Source organism: Triturus cristatus, chromosome 7, assembly GCF_964204655.1.
Source record: "Triturus cristatus chromosome 7, aTriCri1.1, whole genome shotgun sequence".
NCBI classification, from domain to species: domain Eukaryota; kingdom Metazoa; phylum Chordata; class Amphibia; order Caudata; family Salamandridae; genus Triturus; species Triturus cristatus.
In genome coordinates this window covers 281,594,468-281,609,910 of record NC_140590.1, presented here as the reverse complement: position 1 = coordinate 281,609,910, position 15,443 = coordinate 281,594,468, and the positions used below count along the sequence as shown (strand labels likewise).

The 15,443-nt window shown below is 49.9% G+C and overlaps 1 protein-coding gene across 3 annotated transcripts in view; it reads right to left on the bottom strand.

The window, feature by feature from the left end:
• Window positions 1–12,996, bottom strand: part of LOC146809428 (kinesin-like protein KIF18B) — a 332,980-nt gene extending 319,984 nt beyond the window's left edge. The window contains exon 1 of one of the 3 annotated variants that reach the window (XM_085616276.1): window positions 12,637–12,996. The gene's annotated coding sequence lies outside the window, so the exon portion shown is untranslated. The other 2 variants (XM_085616275.1, XM_085616274.1) reach the window with 2 other exon arrangements.
• Between the last annotated feature and the right edge of the window lie 2,447 nt (window positions 12,997–15,443).

The window sequence follows — 15,443 nt, the reverse complement described above, 5'->3', positions numbered from 1 at the left end:
GCAGGCAGTTGAAACTGGTGGAAGCGACAGCGTTGATCTGGCGGTTCATGGAGAGGGAGGAGTCGAGGATGATGGAGGTTTTGTGCGTGGTCTGTAGGGAGGATTCCCAAGGGCTGAGCGCCACCAAGTGGTGTCCCAGGCGGACATGCAGGGTCAGAGGATGAGGACCTCGGTCTTCTCTGAGTTGAGCTTCAGACAGCTGTCCTTCATCCAGGCAGCCACATTCTTCATTCCTTCCTGGAAGCGGAGTCTGGTGTCTTCGGGTTTCTTCGTGAGTGAGAGGATGAGCTGGGTGTCTTCGGCCCATGCTGTCTTAGGATGGCGGCGAGGGGGGCCATGTAGATGTTGAAGAGTGTGGGACTGAGCACAGAACCCTGGGTACTCTGCAGTCGATATCGGTGGGTTTGGAGATTAAGGGAGGGAGTCTGATCCTCTGGGTTCTGCCGGCGAGAAAGGATTGGATCCAGTTGAGGGCGGCTCCTTGTATCCCCGCGTCGAAGTCTGGCTGCAAGTGTACAGTGGGAAACGGTGTCAAAAGCTGCGGAGAGCTCTAGAAGGATGAGGGCCGCGGTGTGACCCTGGTCGAGTAGCATGCGGACGTCTTCGGTGGCAGCAAGAAGGGTGGTCTCGGTGCTGTGGTTGCTGCGGAATCCAGACTTGGAGGCGTCAAGGATGGAGTGCGCTTCGATGAAGGTGGTCAGCTGGGCGTTCACGAGTCTCTTGGTGACCATGGCCGCGAAAGGGAGGAGAGAGATGGGCCGGTAGTTTTTCAGGTCAGTAGGGTCGGGCGTGGGTTTCTTGAGGAGGGTCTTAAACTCTGCCCGTTTCCAGTCTTCTGGGAAGATGCCGGACATGAAGGATGCGTTGATGGTCAGTCTAAGTTCGGGTGCGATGGCGGCAGCCCTGTGGAATATGTGCGGTGAGCAGGGGTCCATTGGGGCACCTGAGTGGGTTTTCTTCATGGTCGCGGTGATGTGATCGGCGGTGGCGGGATTCCAGGTCATGATTGTTAGTTTATCGGCAGCGTAAGGAGGAGAGGTGGTGTCCTGTGTCTGTTTGCTGAAGTTGTCATAGAGGGCCTTGATCTTCAGATGGAAGTATGAGCTAAGTTTGTCTCAGAGTTCCTGGGACGGTGTGATGTCAGAGGCTTCGCTGGGGGGTTTAGTGAACTGCTGAATGACGTTTAGGGCCTGTGAAATCTTAGAGGTTTCTCCGTCAGTATGGAGTGATCACAGTGTAATAAGCTTGACATTGGCCTTTAATCTACCAGCACTGAATCAAGGGAACTTGGGCCAGGGCTCGGTGGTTTTTAATAAAGCTAATGGACGTTTATTTTGGGCACAAAAAAATACCACCGAGGTAGGTGCGATAGTGAAGAAAACTTTTGTAGAACAGCAGGGCCATGTTTTTGCTATTATACAGTTCTTTGAGGCCTAAATGAGGGAGATAAAAAATGTAAGCTCTGATTCCACTGGTACCCGTAGGATAAACCAGGGCACCCCTTCGCTGAAGGCACTAAATCAAGAAAGCAAAAAACTTTAGTCTTCCGCAAGAAAGGTCTCAGAATAAATAAAGGGTATAAGTGGTTGTTGGGGCATGAAGAGCTTCGGTCGACTCGTATCTGGGGAAGGTTTTCTAGAAAAACAGGCGAGACTCAGAGCATTTCAAACGGTGTGTTGGTAAGGCTGCCACCCAGGCCGGAGCTTTAAATAGATTTTACAAAACCTATGGGAGACGCCATTTTAATCATGTTCTGTCAGTATTTAAGGTTAAAATTCCCTCTTCATTAACATACGCTGCAGAAGTATTGGATAGGAATTATTGGCTCGCTTTTGATATGGCTGAAGGCCGATTTTTCTGCCAAATTTGTAATTTAAACTCTTTGGCTGCCCCACACATTCTACGCTTGGAATTCCATCTAGTCTCTTCATATACTTCCTCGTTGGCAGCGGTCCTAAGGTTGGGAAACTCCCTCTTTTGGGAGGGAATGAGTTCCTCTGTGACCTTGCTCCAGTTCCTACGTGGTGGTTGCGGAGTGGGTTTGGGTGCGGTGGTGGTGAAGTGGACGCAGTGGTGGTCCGTCCAGGGGGTCTGGCTGACCCGGATGTTTGTTCCTCCCGCGAAGATTGGGTCGAGGGTGTGTCCGGCTCTGTGTGTGGGCGCGTTGACCAGCTGCTTCAGTCCGAGGTTGTCGAGTAGAGTGATGGAGTCTGGGTCGTTAAGGTTGTCGAGGTGGAAGTTCAAGTCCCCGAGCAGAATGTAGTCCGTGGAGGTGATGGCGTGAAGTGCGGCGAGCTCGGCGACGGTGGTAGCTGGCTGTGTGCAAGGTCCTGGCGGTCTGTAGATGAGGGTGCCGCATAGCATGGTCCTGGCGCTGGTGTGGAGGTGTTCAGTGTTGGAGTGGGGGTCGTTTGTGCTGGATGTGGAGAGCCGGAGGGGGGGGGGGGTCTTGTGTGCAATGGCAAGTCCCCCTCCAGTGTGGTGGGGGCGGTCCTTTCTCTGGATCTTGTATCCGTCGGGGATGGCCATGGCGATGTTGGGCCGGAGGTGGCGTTGGTCCAGGTTTCCGTGAAAAAGGAGACGTCGGGCGAGAGGGTGTCGAGCAGGTCCCAGAACTCTACAGCATGTCGGTGCAGGGAGCGTATGTTAAATAGGAGGATGCACGTTAGGGATTTGTTGGTGCGTGCATCAGGCGGGCCTTCGGCGGTCGTGCGTTTGTTGTCGATGGTGAAGGATCTGCAGCAGGCTCTGCATGAGAACTGACCACGGGTGGTGTTCGGCGAGGATCTTGCGCCGCCGGTGTGTCTTCTGGGGTTGAGTGCGTGGGAGGTAGAGTCGTAGCAGTGGGACCTGAGAAAGCCAGGGTTCCTGGCGCTGGTCGCGAACAGGCGCAGACCGGCTTGCCTTAGGCGCGGCCGCCATTAAGTAGGGGAGGGTTGAGGGACTGGAGGAGCAGAGGCGGGTGGCTGTCTCGGTGGGCGGGGTCGCAGGGCTGGGAAAACAGCGAGCAGGAGCGGGCGGAAAAACATGAAAAGGGAAGAAAACTGGAACAAGACTAATAAATAAAACGCAAGTAAACCTTAAAAAAAAAAAGATTTACACCTAACAGGAACATAAAATAATAAGCAGTGGGGACGCTAAAAATTATGAGGAAACCGGGAGAAAATACAGTGAAAATAAAGTGAGTCACAGGGCAGGAGTGCGATCGCCTCAGGCAGCAACGTGCAGCTGGCGCGAACCCTGGCAAGACAGGAGGCTCTGAGCAGAGATGAGCCTGCGCTGAGTGCGGAGCTGTTGGGGAGAGTGCTGTTCTGGACCGGAGGTCTAGGATTCACACGCGCTCGCCCGCAGCGGCCGCCATTAAGTAGGGGAGGGGGGCGGGACTGAAGGTGGGGAGGCGGGTGAGTAGAGGAGGGGGGCGGGACTGGAGGAGGGGAGGCGAGTGCAGATCTATTCCTTACTCGCTATTGATGGATTCCCCAATTGACCATGCCATCATACAAATGGAAGACAGCATGTCTCTGACCATCCTCGTTCTTCTATCTCCAGAAGGAAACTTTCACTCAATTTCCTTACAGCATTGTCAACCGATTCCAAAACAACCACTACATTACTCTATATCAGTTTTGTGTTTTAATGATACCCTAACAGGCTTGCAAGATTCACATTATTGTCCCAGCATGTTCTCCCTTGCTGCTTCTTTCTCACAGTTTTGGATATCACCTAATACGAACACCCTTTAAAACCAACATGAGATCACTCCCCCACAAATGGTACAAAAATAACTCCACTCATAATCTTAAGACCCATGAACAAGAAATAGACACATTATCCTTGGCTCAGGATAATACAAAACCGTTCAGCTTCCAAAACCTCATCACCTCATTTTGATTGAGCTCACCCTCAACAATGTGCACGTTCAACGTTCTACAATCAATTCTGTTAGAAATGGGGGTCTCTAGTTGGCAATGGCTGGCCACTGTCCAAGTAGGGACCCTTCTTCCTAAGTCAGAGTAAGCAGGCTACACCCTTTGATAACCCCTGCTCAACCCTGTGGTAAAGTAGCACGAGCAGCTAGGCTTATCTCAGAGGCAGTGTGCGAAGCATTTATGACCATACACACTGCCTCTGATATAAGCCTAGCTGCTCGTGCTATGTTACCACAGGGTTGAGCAGGGGTTATCAAAGGGTGTAGCCCGCTTACTCTGACTTAGGAAGAAGGGTCCCTACTTGGACAGTGGCCAGCTATTGCCAACTAGAGACCCCCATTTCTAACATTGGTGGTCAGCGGTGAGGATCTGGACTTGCATTTATGATCGCATACAGTAATTAAAGTGTACACTACTAGTGAGTGCAGACCATAACGCAACCACGTACGTTTTTGAAGTTTTGATTGATATTGCCAGTTATTGCTACAATGGGCAAAGGGATGCTCCTGCACCACCCTGCCAGCTTGCTAATGTAGCCCTGGGAGGGGAGGAGATGGGTGCCCAAGGTGGGTGGGATCCTGTAGACTTGACCCTTGTCTCACTAGGAGACTTTGAGATGGTCCCTAAGCCTGCACTGCCTGATAACACTAAAAGGTACAGGCAGTGGGGGACCATCAATAGCCATAGAGTGGAGGCTGTAAGAGACACAGGAGCCAGTGTAACTGCTGTCAGCTCCCGGTTGGTGTCCAAAGAGCAGGTTGTCCCCCATGCATAATACCCAGTAGTGTCCGCAGACAACTCAAGAGAGCCAATGTGAGGTGGCTCAGGTTCCCCTTGAGTGGGGGGGGGTTTCAGGAACTCTTCAGGTGGCTGTGAGGCCCGCCATGCCTGTAGACTGTCTGTTGGGCAATGATTTAGAGAACTCCCCGTGGGCTACGGTGGAGAGGAGATCTCACTTGGAAATGATGGGTCTGCCTGAGTGGGCATGTGCTACCACTCGGTCCATGGCAGCCAAGGAGGGTGTTGAGAAAGACCTAGAGCCTGAGAGTATGGCCCAGGTCCCTGCCTTAAGAGAGAAGGGGCAGGGGGCGCGGGAGGCCGGCCCCCTTGGTTCCCACGGCCCAGGAGGGAGCAGACCCTGAGGGGGATGCCCTGGAGCCTACCGGGGAGCAGATCACTGAACTGGGGCACCTGCCTGAGCTGACCCATTGGCAGCAGGCAGGGGGGCCCACCAGGGAGGAGTTTTGTGAGCAGCAAAGAGTTTGCCCTTCTCTTGAGGGTATGCGGCGACAGGCTGCAGCCCAGGCAGCAGGTGACAGTCTCCTGTATAGCGAGCCTAAGGCTGCTGAGCTGGGGTCAGCCCACGTGCTGGTGGTACCCGAGTGCTTCAGAGCATTCCTACTGGGGTTGGCTCATGACATTCCATTGGCAGGGCATCTGGGGCAGACCAAGACCTTTGAGAGGCTGGCCACCCACTTTTATTGGCCCCAGATGCGCAAGAGCTCAGACGCTCATTGCAGGACATATGAGACTTGCCAGGCAAGTGGGAAGAGTGGGGGGGGAGGGGGGGGGGGGAGATCAAGGCCCCACTCCAGCCCTTTCCAGTTGTTAGTACCCCATTCGAGCGAGTGGCATGAACATTGTCGGGGCCTCTGGACCCCAAGACAGCCATGGGCAACAGGTACATCCTGGTCTTGGTGGACCATGCCACCCGGTACCCTGAAGCCATCCCGCTCAGGACAGTGACGGCCCCCGTGGTGGGATGTGCACTGATGAGGATCTTCTCCCTTGTGGGGTTCCCCAGAGAGGTGGTGTCTGACAGGGGGCCCAACTTCATCTCCCAGTATATGAAGTCTGTGTAAGGAGTGTGGGGTAACTTATAAGTTCCCCACTCCTTACCACCCCCAAGGTAACGGTCTGGTTGAAAGGTTCAACCGGACCTTAAAGGGCATGATCATGGGCCTAGAAGAGCCCCTGAAGCGTAAGTGGGACGTCCTCTTGCCATGCCTGTTGTTTGCCTACCGTGAGGTGCCACAGAAGTCCTAAGGGTTCAGTCCCGGTTCAGGTAAGAGGGCCTCTGAGTCTGGTCAAGGAAGGCTGGGAGCAATCTCCCAGGAAACCTCCCAAAGATGTATTTAGCTACACGTTGGCCTTCAGGAACCAGACTCGGCGTTTCAGAAAAATGGCTGAGGCAAATCTGGAAGCCAGCCAGGAGGAAATGAAACGTTGGCACAACCAGAATGCCACTCTGGTCGAGTTTCAACCTGGTCAGAAGGTTTGGGTACTGGCCCCAGTGGAGCCTTGTGCGCTCCATTATAAGTGGACCGGTCCATTTGAGGTGGGGGAGCGTAAAAGTCCAGTTACCTACTTGGTGGACTTTAAGTCTCCCAGGAACCCCCTGCGGGTCCTGCATGTGATCCGCCTGAAGCCCCACTTTGAGACGTCTGAAGTGGGCATGCTTCTTGCCACAGATGCTGGGATGGAGGAGGAGAGTGAGCCTCTTCCTGACCTCCTGTGTGCAGGAGAGAAGGATGGGTCAGTGGAGGGTGTGGTCCTCTCCACCACACTGATCCCTGAGCAGCAGAGAGATTGTCACCAGCTGTTGGGGCAATTTCCTGATTTGTTTTCCCTGGTGTCACTGATTGGTGCGTCATGAGGTAGACACCAGGGACTGTCCTCCTGTCCAGCACAAGGCTTACAGAGTGACTGACAGGGTCAGGGCCTACATTAAGGAGGAGGTCTCCAAAAGGTTTGCCCTAGGGGTGATTGAGTCCTCTAGCAGCCCTTGGTCCAGCCCCGTGATCTTGGTACCAAATGCTGCAGCGCCTGGTGCCACTCCTGAACTTAGGTTCTGTGTGGACTACAGAGGTCTCAATTTGGTGACAAAGACCAACGCGCACCCCATCCCCAGAGCTGATGAGCTCAGAGCGGTTAGGGGCTGCCCGGTACCACAGCACGTTTGATCTAACGTCTGGGTACTGGCAGATCGCCTTAACTGATGTGGCAAAGGAGAGGTCAGCATTCTCCACACCAGATGGGCACTACCAGTTCCGTGTGATGCCCTTTAGGATGAAGAATGCCCCTGTCACCTTTCAGAGGTTAGTCAACGAGGTGTTGGTTGGGCTGGAGGATTTCAGTGCCGCCTACCTGGATGACATTGCAGTGTTAAGTTCCTCCTGGGAGGACCACTTGCGGCACATCTGGGAAGTGTTGATGGCGCTGCGTAAAGCAGGCCTCACAATCAAGGCCAGTAAGTGCCAGATTGGGCAGGGTTCTGTGGTGTACTTGAGACAGCAAGTGGGAAGTGGCCAGGTGCCACCCCTGCAGCCCAAGATTGAAACCATCCTGATTTGGGAGCCCCCAAGAGCCCAGACCCAGGTGAGGGCCTTCTTAGGACTCACATGTTACTACAGGAGGTTTGTCAAGGGGTATGGCAACATTGATGCACCCTTGACTAAGCTGACTTCCAAGAAGCGGCCAAAGATTGTCAACTGGACTGACGCCTGTCAGAAAGCTTATGATGCCCTCAAGACTGCCATGTGTACAGCACCCGTACTCCAGGCGCCCAATTTTTCTAAGGAATTTACTGTCCAGACAGACGCTTCAGAGCATGGGGTGGGGGCTGTTCTGTCACAGATAAATGAGGAGAGACTAGACCAACCTGTAACCTTCATCAGTAGGAGGTTACTTCCACGGGAACAGAGGTGGAGTGCAATTGAGCACGAGGCATTTGCTGTGGTTTGGGCACTGAAGAAGCTGAGACCATACCTGTTTGGGACTCACTTCCGGGTTCAGACAGACCACAGGCCCCTCAGATGGTTGATGCAGATGAGGGGTAGCTCCTTGACCTGAGTAGGGCTGTGCCTGGCAAGGTGAATGCTGGCTCCACCTCCCACTGTGCTTCTGATGGCAGACCCCCTCTTTCTGAAAGTAAGGATGCAGCCTGGTAAACAAAGTGCTCCAGGAATGGGCAGAACTGGTTCTGGCTGGGTTCAGTGACTTGTAGCTTCTGAGAACAAAGACTTTTGGGGTATAAATATCTGTTCTGAAACCCCTACAATTTGTATTGCTCCTGGATGTCAAGACGAATCTCGGTCCGTGTAACTGAAGGAATCTGCAGGAGGTGACTGTCCTTGTGCTTGTGTGCTGTTTCTGGGATTGGCCTGCAGTAGTTGTCACTGGACTTGGAAGAAGAGGAAAAGGACTTTGAAGAGAACTTTTATTTATCTTGCTACAGCAATCACTCAAGGGCTAGAAGAGAGCTAGCCTCCTGCTGGAGTCTCAGGCACATCAGACTCCACCACCAGCCTCCTGATTCCTCCCAGTGAGGATTTCTATCTGCAGGTGAGGCTCCTGTGAGTTCCAGGGCCTCTAGTTCTACTACAGAGAAACGAGTGCTGAAAATCGTCGCTAACACCCGTTTGTGAGCCGCCGCAGCTGAAGAGCGTAAGAAAAATCATTGCGCTGCTGCCACTGAGGGCTCACTACCGTAAATCATCGCATCGCACGTTTGCGGGCCTCCAAGTGCTCGCTAACCAAAGGTCATCACATCGAGTTCATCGCTTCATGACATCGCAACGCGGACGCCGGGCGTCCACCATTTTCATCGCATCGCACCCGGATCGTCGCTCCTTCGCGGAGCGCCATTTCTTTTCATCACAACAAGATCGCACACGCAACAGGCTCGGCGCATCATCCTCCCTTGCAGCAAGGATTCAACGCATCGCCGGCTTAGCATGAAGAAGTTTGTCGCTTTGTTCCGCACGCATCTGTAGATCAGCGCATCATCCTCCCTTGCGGCAAGGATTCAACGCATCGCCGGTCTCGCATGAGGAAAATCATCGCTACAGCTCCCTTGCAACATTTTGGTTGTTTTGCTACAGAATCCAGGTACTTTGTAAGTAAAAGGGTCGCAGAGACCACTGCTTTGAACTGAACTCCTCTTTGCACACTTTGAACTATTTTTGCAGCATTTCAAGAATAATCCTATTTTACAGAATTGTGGCTTTTTACCGTTATTGGTCTTGTATTAAGTCTATATATAAAGATACTTATTTTTCTAGAATTACTTGTGTGGTGTCCCTTTGTAGTGTTCTTCACTGTGTTACTGTGTATGGTCATAAATGCTTCACACACTGCCTCCGACATAAGCCGAGCTGCTCGTGCTACGTTACCACAGGGTCGAGCAGGGGTTATCAAAGGGTGTAGCCCGCTTACTCTGACTTAGGAAGAAGGGTCCCTACTTGGACAGTGGCCAGCCATTGCCAACTATAGACCCCCATTTCTAACAAATTCCTTCATACACACCTGTCAATCACTGCTTTCTGTGAATGACTTTGCTTCATACTACTCATCTTGATTCACCAACAACTTGCTACATTAATACCAACTCTACCTCCAACCTCTGCCACTCGATCTACTCCCAGGGTCTGTCTCTTTTTGCTTAATCTATGTTTTCTCCTAGAATTCACCACTTCACCGGAAGAGCTCCTTGCTTTAAGGAAATCTGCTACTCTCTACACCAATGGTACCCAAACAGGTTTCACTTTTCCATTTTCTCACCCCCACCTACAGTCAAACATGCTGGATTGTTGCATGCCCAAATCACCAATTTAGGGCATTAGGTTCTCTTATGCCGACTCATACAAAATTGAGGTCTACTACTTTCATTCCTCTACTACACCTATCTCTCCATCTTATCCAATTAACTTTCCTTCTGATATCCTGACCACGTTGCCTCTGCTGGAACCCAAGTTCACTTTTGTCCCTTCAAGTTTAATGTACTGCACATGCACCCTGTACGTGAAGTGCACCTTGCTGCATATGTGCATTATGTATGCACGTACACAGGGTCGTTAGGATAGCTTTGGGCTTGTGGACTGGGACCACTGTCAACAAGGAAGAGCAGCTACTAGAAACTACTGCCAATGTACATCAAACTAAAGAGCATTCCTCTGCCTGATGAGGAAAAGTGTGAAGTGGAGAAGTGTGGCTCAATGATTAGAGCGGCAGACCCTGATGCAGAGGTCTAGCCCGGGACCAGGGTTCAATTCCCCGCCTCGGCGGGTCTTGGGCTAAAAAATTCCACGGACCTGATAATTCTCGCCTCGGTGCCATTCCAATCAAGGAGTCCCACTCTGCAACTCTGGGCAATAGCTTGCTTAATCTCCACAACGCTAAGGATGCCTGGCCTCCACCTTGGGGGTGCCCAGGAGTGGACGCCTCACAGGGAAAAGCCAGGATGGGTTCCACAGCGGTATTCGTACAAGCGCCTGGAGACCCTTGCGGGTGAGTAGTGCGCTATACAAGTATCAATTTACATTTACAAGTGTGTGCGTCACGACTAAACACTATTAGGAGTAGTGGGGGAAAGGAAATATAATCTATTTTTATATTCAGCCCTCACCCACTCCAGTAGTGGCGTGCTTCATCAAGTTCAACCTGACTACTAAAGGTCAGGTTGGGCTCAATCGTATTTCAGGGAGCTCCTGGTTTATTAATAGTCGGGGGAGCTACACTTAAAGAAAAATCCCTTATCCACTCCCAAGGAATCCCTTTATTAGCTGGGCGGATGGAGATAATTAAAATATAAGGGGCAGATGGGATTTGATGGTCCTATCACCCTTACAGTGCCAACATGTTTCTGCCCTACACCAATGACCGAAAGCGGACCAAGGCATTAGTCAGGGAGGGTTCGTTTTTACTATTACTCCCTCTGTGACGTCTCTTTTTCAATATTAGAGATTTCACAATAAGCCATGCACAGTAAAACTAATTTTTCGGCATGCACAGGTAGTTAGTTCTTGCCAATTCAATGGTACTGCAGATGAGGAAACAGAAAAATCTTTCCCTTGAATGTTAAATTGAGTCCACGTATCACACACAGATCCAGCCTTGTATGAATATCAACTCATGTGCTTCGATTACACAGAACCTGCATTCAAAATTAGTGTAGGTGTCATACAAATATTACATTCCTGTTTGGTACATGCAATGTTTTACATACATTAGTGTCACATATTTGAGACCAATCTAGAACACATACATATATAGTTATTTACAGTAGTGTTCCAGAACATGCCTTGCAATCAGGTGAAACGTGGGCTGCATACAACTAACGTGATATATGATGGGCATGTAGACTTCCCTAGGAGGGGTACTTTCAGGTGCCGCAGGGAGCAGAGTAAGGTTGGCCCTGCATAGTGTGCAAGCACTAGAAAGTCTGGAGAAAGACTGAGGCTGTTCACTGGTACAACTAGTGTTAGGTAATGACATTAAACACAACTTGTTATGCACGAAATGTGTGGGCAGCGTTCCATACAAAGGGATCGGGAGGTGAGTGGGTGGAGCCATCCTGCCATCGGTCACTGGTCAAGCATTCTCAAAAGTAAATAAAAAGGAAGACCATGATCATTAATACCCACCACAATCTTTAGGCAACCATAGCGTAAACAGACCATCAAGTGGAGGAAGAGAACTCCACTTAAGAAGCATTGTTGTGGCATTGTTTCAAGAGTAACAATTGTTAAATAAGTACACAGCATGACTTTACCAACGGCTCTAACGAAAGCACACGAGGAACTGTTAAAGACCTTATGCTGAAAAAGAGAAACACTCTACATGCTGACTGTATTCTCATGCCGGTCATTGCAAGTAGTCACATACTAATGGAAGCATTCTCAAACACCTACAAAAGTATTCGGTCACACATTACTGGAAGCATTCTTACACACCTTACGTAATAGCATTGTGCACTATCAACGACAGTCCAAATACCAACCAGATTTGCAGGCATACACTATCAGAAGCAGTATTACACACGTCAGAGACTAGAAGTCGTACATTAGTACTCACAGCCCTCACAAACCAAATATCATACATTACGAACAGCACTGTCACGCTCTTCACTGACTATCAGTCACGAAAATATCTTCATAGACTAGAAGGAATACCCATATATCTGGCAAATAACTAAATATTCTCCTTCACTGTTTGGTAAGCTTGTGTTTCCGGTGAGGTGGCTGGCCAAATGGATAAATACAAGAATGAGTGGATGAATGGATGAGTGGGCGTAATGCCAACCTATTAGGTGCATGCCCTGATCAATGTGTGGCTGCCTGGAGGGTAGCATCCAAACACTTTCAGGTGCAAGTCAGACATATGGATATTGCCGTTGCTTGTTTTGTGTGTGGGCTGATATTTCTGCCTATTTTCTAGGTTTTTTAAGGCTAAATATTCCCAGTAAGGGGGAGGGGGGGGGAGGATATAATAGATCCACATATGGCCTCAAAAATCCTTAACATTGTTCTGCTGGAGAAGCTAGAACTGTAATTCGCCGGCGGTCCCATATGACACCGTGACCGACCAACTTGTTAGTCAGAAGATCGAGCTCAAATGTCTTATGGGGATCTCCTATCGGGATAAACAATATAGTTGGTTGAAAAGTCTAAATAGGACAGGACACTAGAAAATCGAAAAACCTAATTTAAAGATATTCTTCTGTCCCCTCCTACCCGCACCGGTTTTTTATTAACTCGACTTCCACTCTACTTCCACTGTTGAAACGTTGCCTTACCGTTCTGTCGTTCCTCCCTCCCCAGCAGTGTAATAACACTTCGCGGACCACCCTTTACCCCGGCTCCCCTCCGCCACAGTCTCTTCCGGTTAACAAGGTTCAAAACACAGCGGCTTCGCGGCGCGCGCCTACCATTGGTTGTACATGCAGCGAACAGCACGCCGGGATACGGAGTCCACCGCGAAGAGCCGTGCGTTACTGCCTTTTACGACAGTTTCCAACATCAGCAATTCTGTTACCTGACAGTTTCGCCCTTATTCAGTGAGAGTGCTCACGCCTTCTCCACGCTTAACATTCTTTCACGCGTTGCGTATACCCCTCGAATTTTGTGTTTTTCTTGGAGTCATCTAAGGCTGCGCCAAGTCCTTCACACCTGCGACTTGGTTAGTAGCAAATAATTCCCTCTATTCTGGCTTGTGTCCCTGTGCTGCCGTGAAGGAACGGGAACCGTCATCGTGGACTCTGCAGGCGCTCGCAGTGTTGACAAGCAATGATGTAGGGCCTGATTTATTTTATTTTATGCGTTTTTATATAGCGCGGACTTTACCCGAAGGTGTCAGAGCGCTTCACAATAGGAGCAGTGATGAAACATAAGGAGAAAAATTACAAGTGAGCATGTTACAAATCAAACGGTACGTTACATGAGGCAATAGTGACAATTGTGCAAGTATCAAGAGCAAACAAAATACAAGAGGTAGCAAACCATACGTTACAAAAGGAAAAAGTGACGTGTGCAGGTTAAAAGAGGTAAAAAAAGAAAAATTGCAATAAATGGCGGACACTCAAAACACTAAAACAAAGGTTACGTTACATGAGGCAGTGGTGGCCGTTGTGCATGTATCAAAAGCACACAAAATACAAGAGGTAGCAAACGATACGTTACAAAAGCAAAAAGTGACATGTGTGCATGTTACAAAAGCGTTCAAAGTACAAGTATAATACTGCAATAAATGGCAGACACTCAAAACACAAAAACACACTGGGAAGGCACTTCTATAGGCATGGAGAACAGAATTTCCTATAATGGAAGGACTTCCTTCAGAAAATAGAGGGCGTGAATTAAATTTGGAAGTGTCTTTGGAGGAGGAGAGCTTTGAGGTCAGTTTTGAAGGCCTGGGAAGAGCTGGTGGTCCGGAGCTGAGGCGGAAGTGAGTTCCAGATTCTCACCGCGTTGCCTGAAAAGGATTGGGCCATCGATCTTTCCTTGAAAGTGGGAGGTTCAAGCAATACATTTTCTGCATTACGTGATGGTCTGGAGCCTCCAGAGAGTTTCAGTTTATCCGCCAGGTAGCGAGGGGAGGAGGAGTGCAAGGCTTTGTGGGTGATACAGGCAGTGTTGTAGATAGATCTTGCCTCTATGGGAAGCCACCGGAGGGTGGATAAAATGGGTGTGATGTGGTCGCTTCTTTTGGCCCCATATATGAAGCGAGCTGCTGAATGGAGAACAGACTTCAGGGGGGACAGGTGGGATTTGGGTATGCCTGTAAGGAGAGAATTGCAGTAGTCCAATCTGGAGAGAACCAGCGATTGGACCAGGGTTTTAAGGTCGTGCTCCGGGAAGAAGCGACAAATCCCCCAAAGAAGGCGCAGTTGGTATCGAGCAGACTTTGCAATGGAATCGATGTGGTAGAGTAGATTGAGTTTTTTGTCGAGTATGACACCAAGGGATTTTGCGCTCTCGACAATGATGGGTTTATTGTTCAGTAGATTAATCTGATCCATCCATGAATGCACTGGGGGAGGAGAAAGTGAGGAGGAGAGGAGGAGGAATTCAGTTTTGGAGGGATTCAGGATCAGTTGATGAGTTAACATCCAGTTTTGAATGGAGTCGAGAGTAGAGCTTAGGAAAGGGAGATCGTGAGTGCAAGCCACCTTAAGGTAGATTTGAGTGTCGTCCGCATATAGATGATAGTGGATCCCGGATTTACTCAGGAGATTTCCCAACGGTTCTAAATAGAGATTGAACAGTGTGGGTGCAAGTATAGAGCCTTGAGGAACACCTTGACCGACCGCCAAAGGAGATGAAATACTGTTCGCTATTTTGATCATTTGGGATCTATCAGAGAGGAAGGAGGCAAACCTTTTGAGCACAGTGCCCTCCATGCCCATTCTCAGTTGAAGAGTGTTAAGGAGAGTGTTGTGATTGACAGTGTCAAAGGCTGCAGAAAGGTCAAGAAGAATTAGAAGACAAGACTCCCCTGAATCAAGTACCCGCAGCTCGTCATCAATCACTAGCAGCAGGGCAGTTTCAGTGCTGCAGTTTTGGATGAAGCCGGACTGGAAATTGTCCAGAAGATCATTGTCCTTGATATGGCGAGAGAGAGTTGTTTCGCTACACATTTTTCTGTGATTTTCGCAAGAAAGGGTAGGTTAGTGATGGGACGGTAGTTGTTGGGGTCGTTCGCATCAGCGGTGGGTTTTTTAAGCAGAGGGGTGACCAGCCCAGTTTTGAAGGAAACAGGAAGGGAGCCTTGACTGAGGGAGAGGTTGACCAGAGTGGTCCAATAGGAAAGAGAATGGGTATAGAAGTCAATGGCAATGGCAGTAGGGATGGGGTCAAGGGAATAGTTGGAGGGCTTTGTATCGAGGATGCATTTAAGGAGGGCATCATCAGAGATGGGGTCAAAGTTTTGCCAAATGGTTAAGGATTTGCGCTCCTCTGTAGGGGTAGGATGAATGACCTGATCTACAAGTGATTTCACCTTTTCGTCAAAGAATATAGCGAATTCCGCTGCTTTCTTTGTGGAATCCTCCAATTTGGAGGTTGGGGGAGAGCTGTTTGGGTTCTTGATGAGGTCGAATAGTTTTTTGGGTCTATTTTAGGCTGAGTCAAGGAGGGATTTGAAGTGCTACGCTTTACCAAGGAAGATGTGCTTGTGGTACTTGGACATAGCTGGACGAAGCGTGGCCAAATTTTCGGTGGAGGGCGCTTGTCTCCA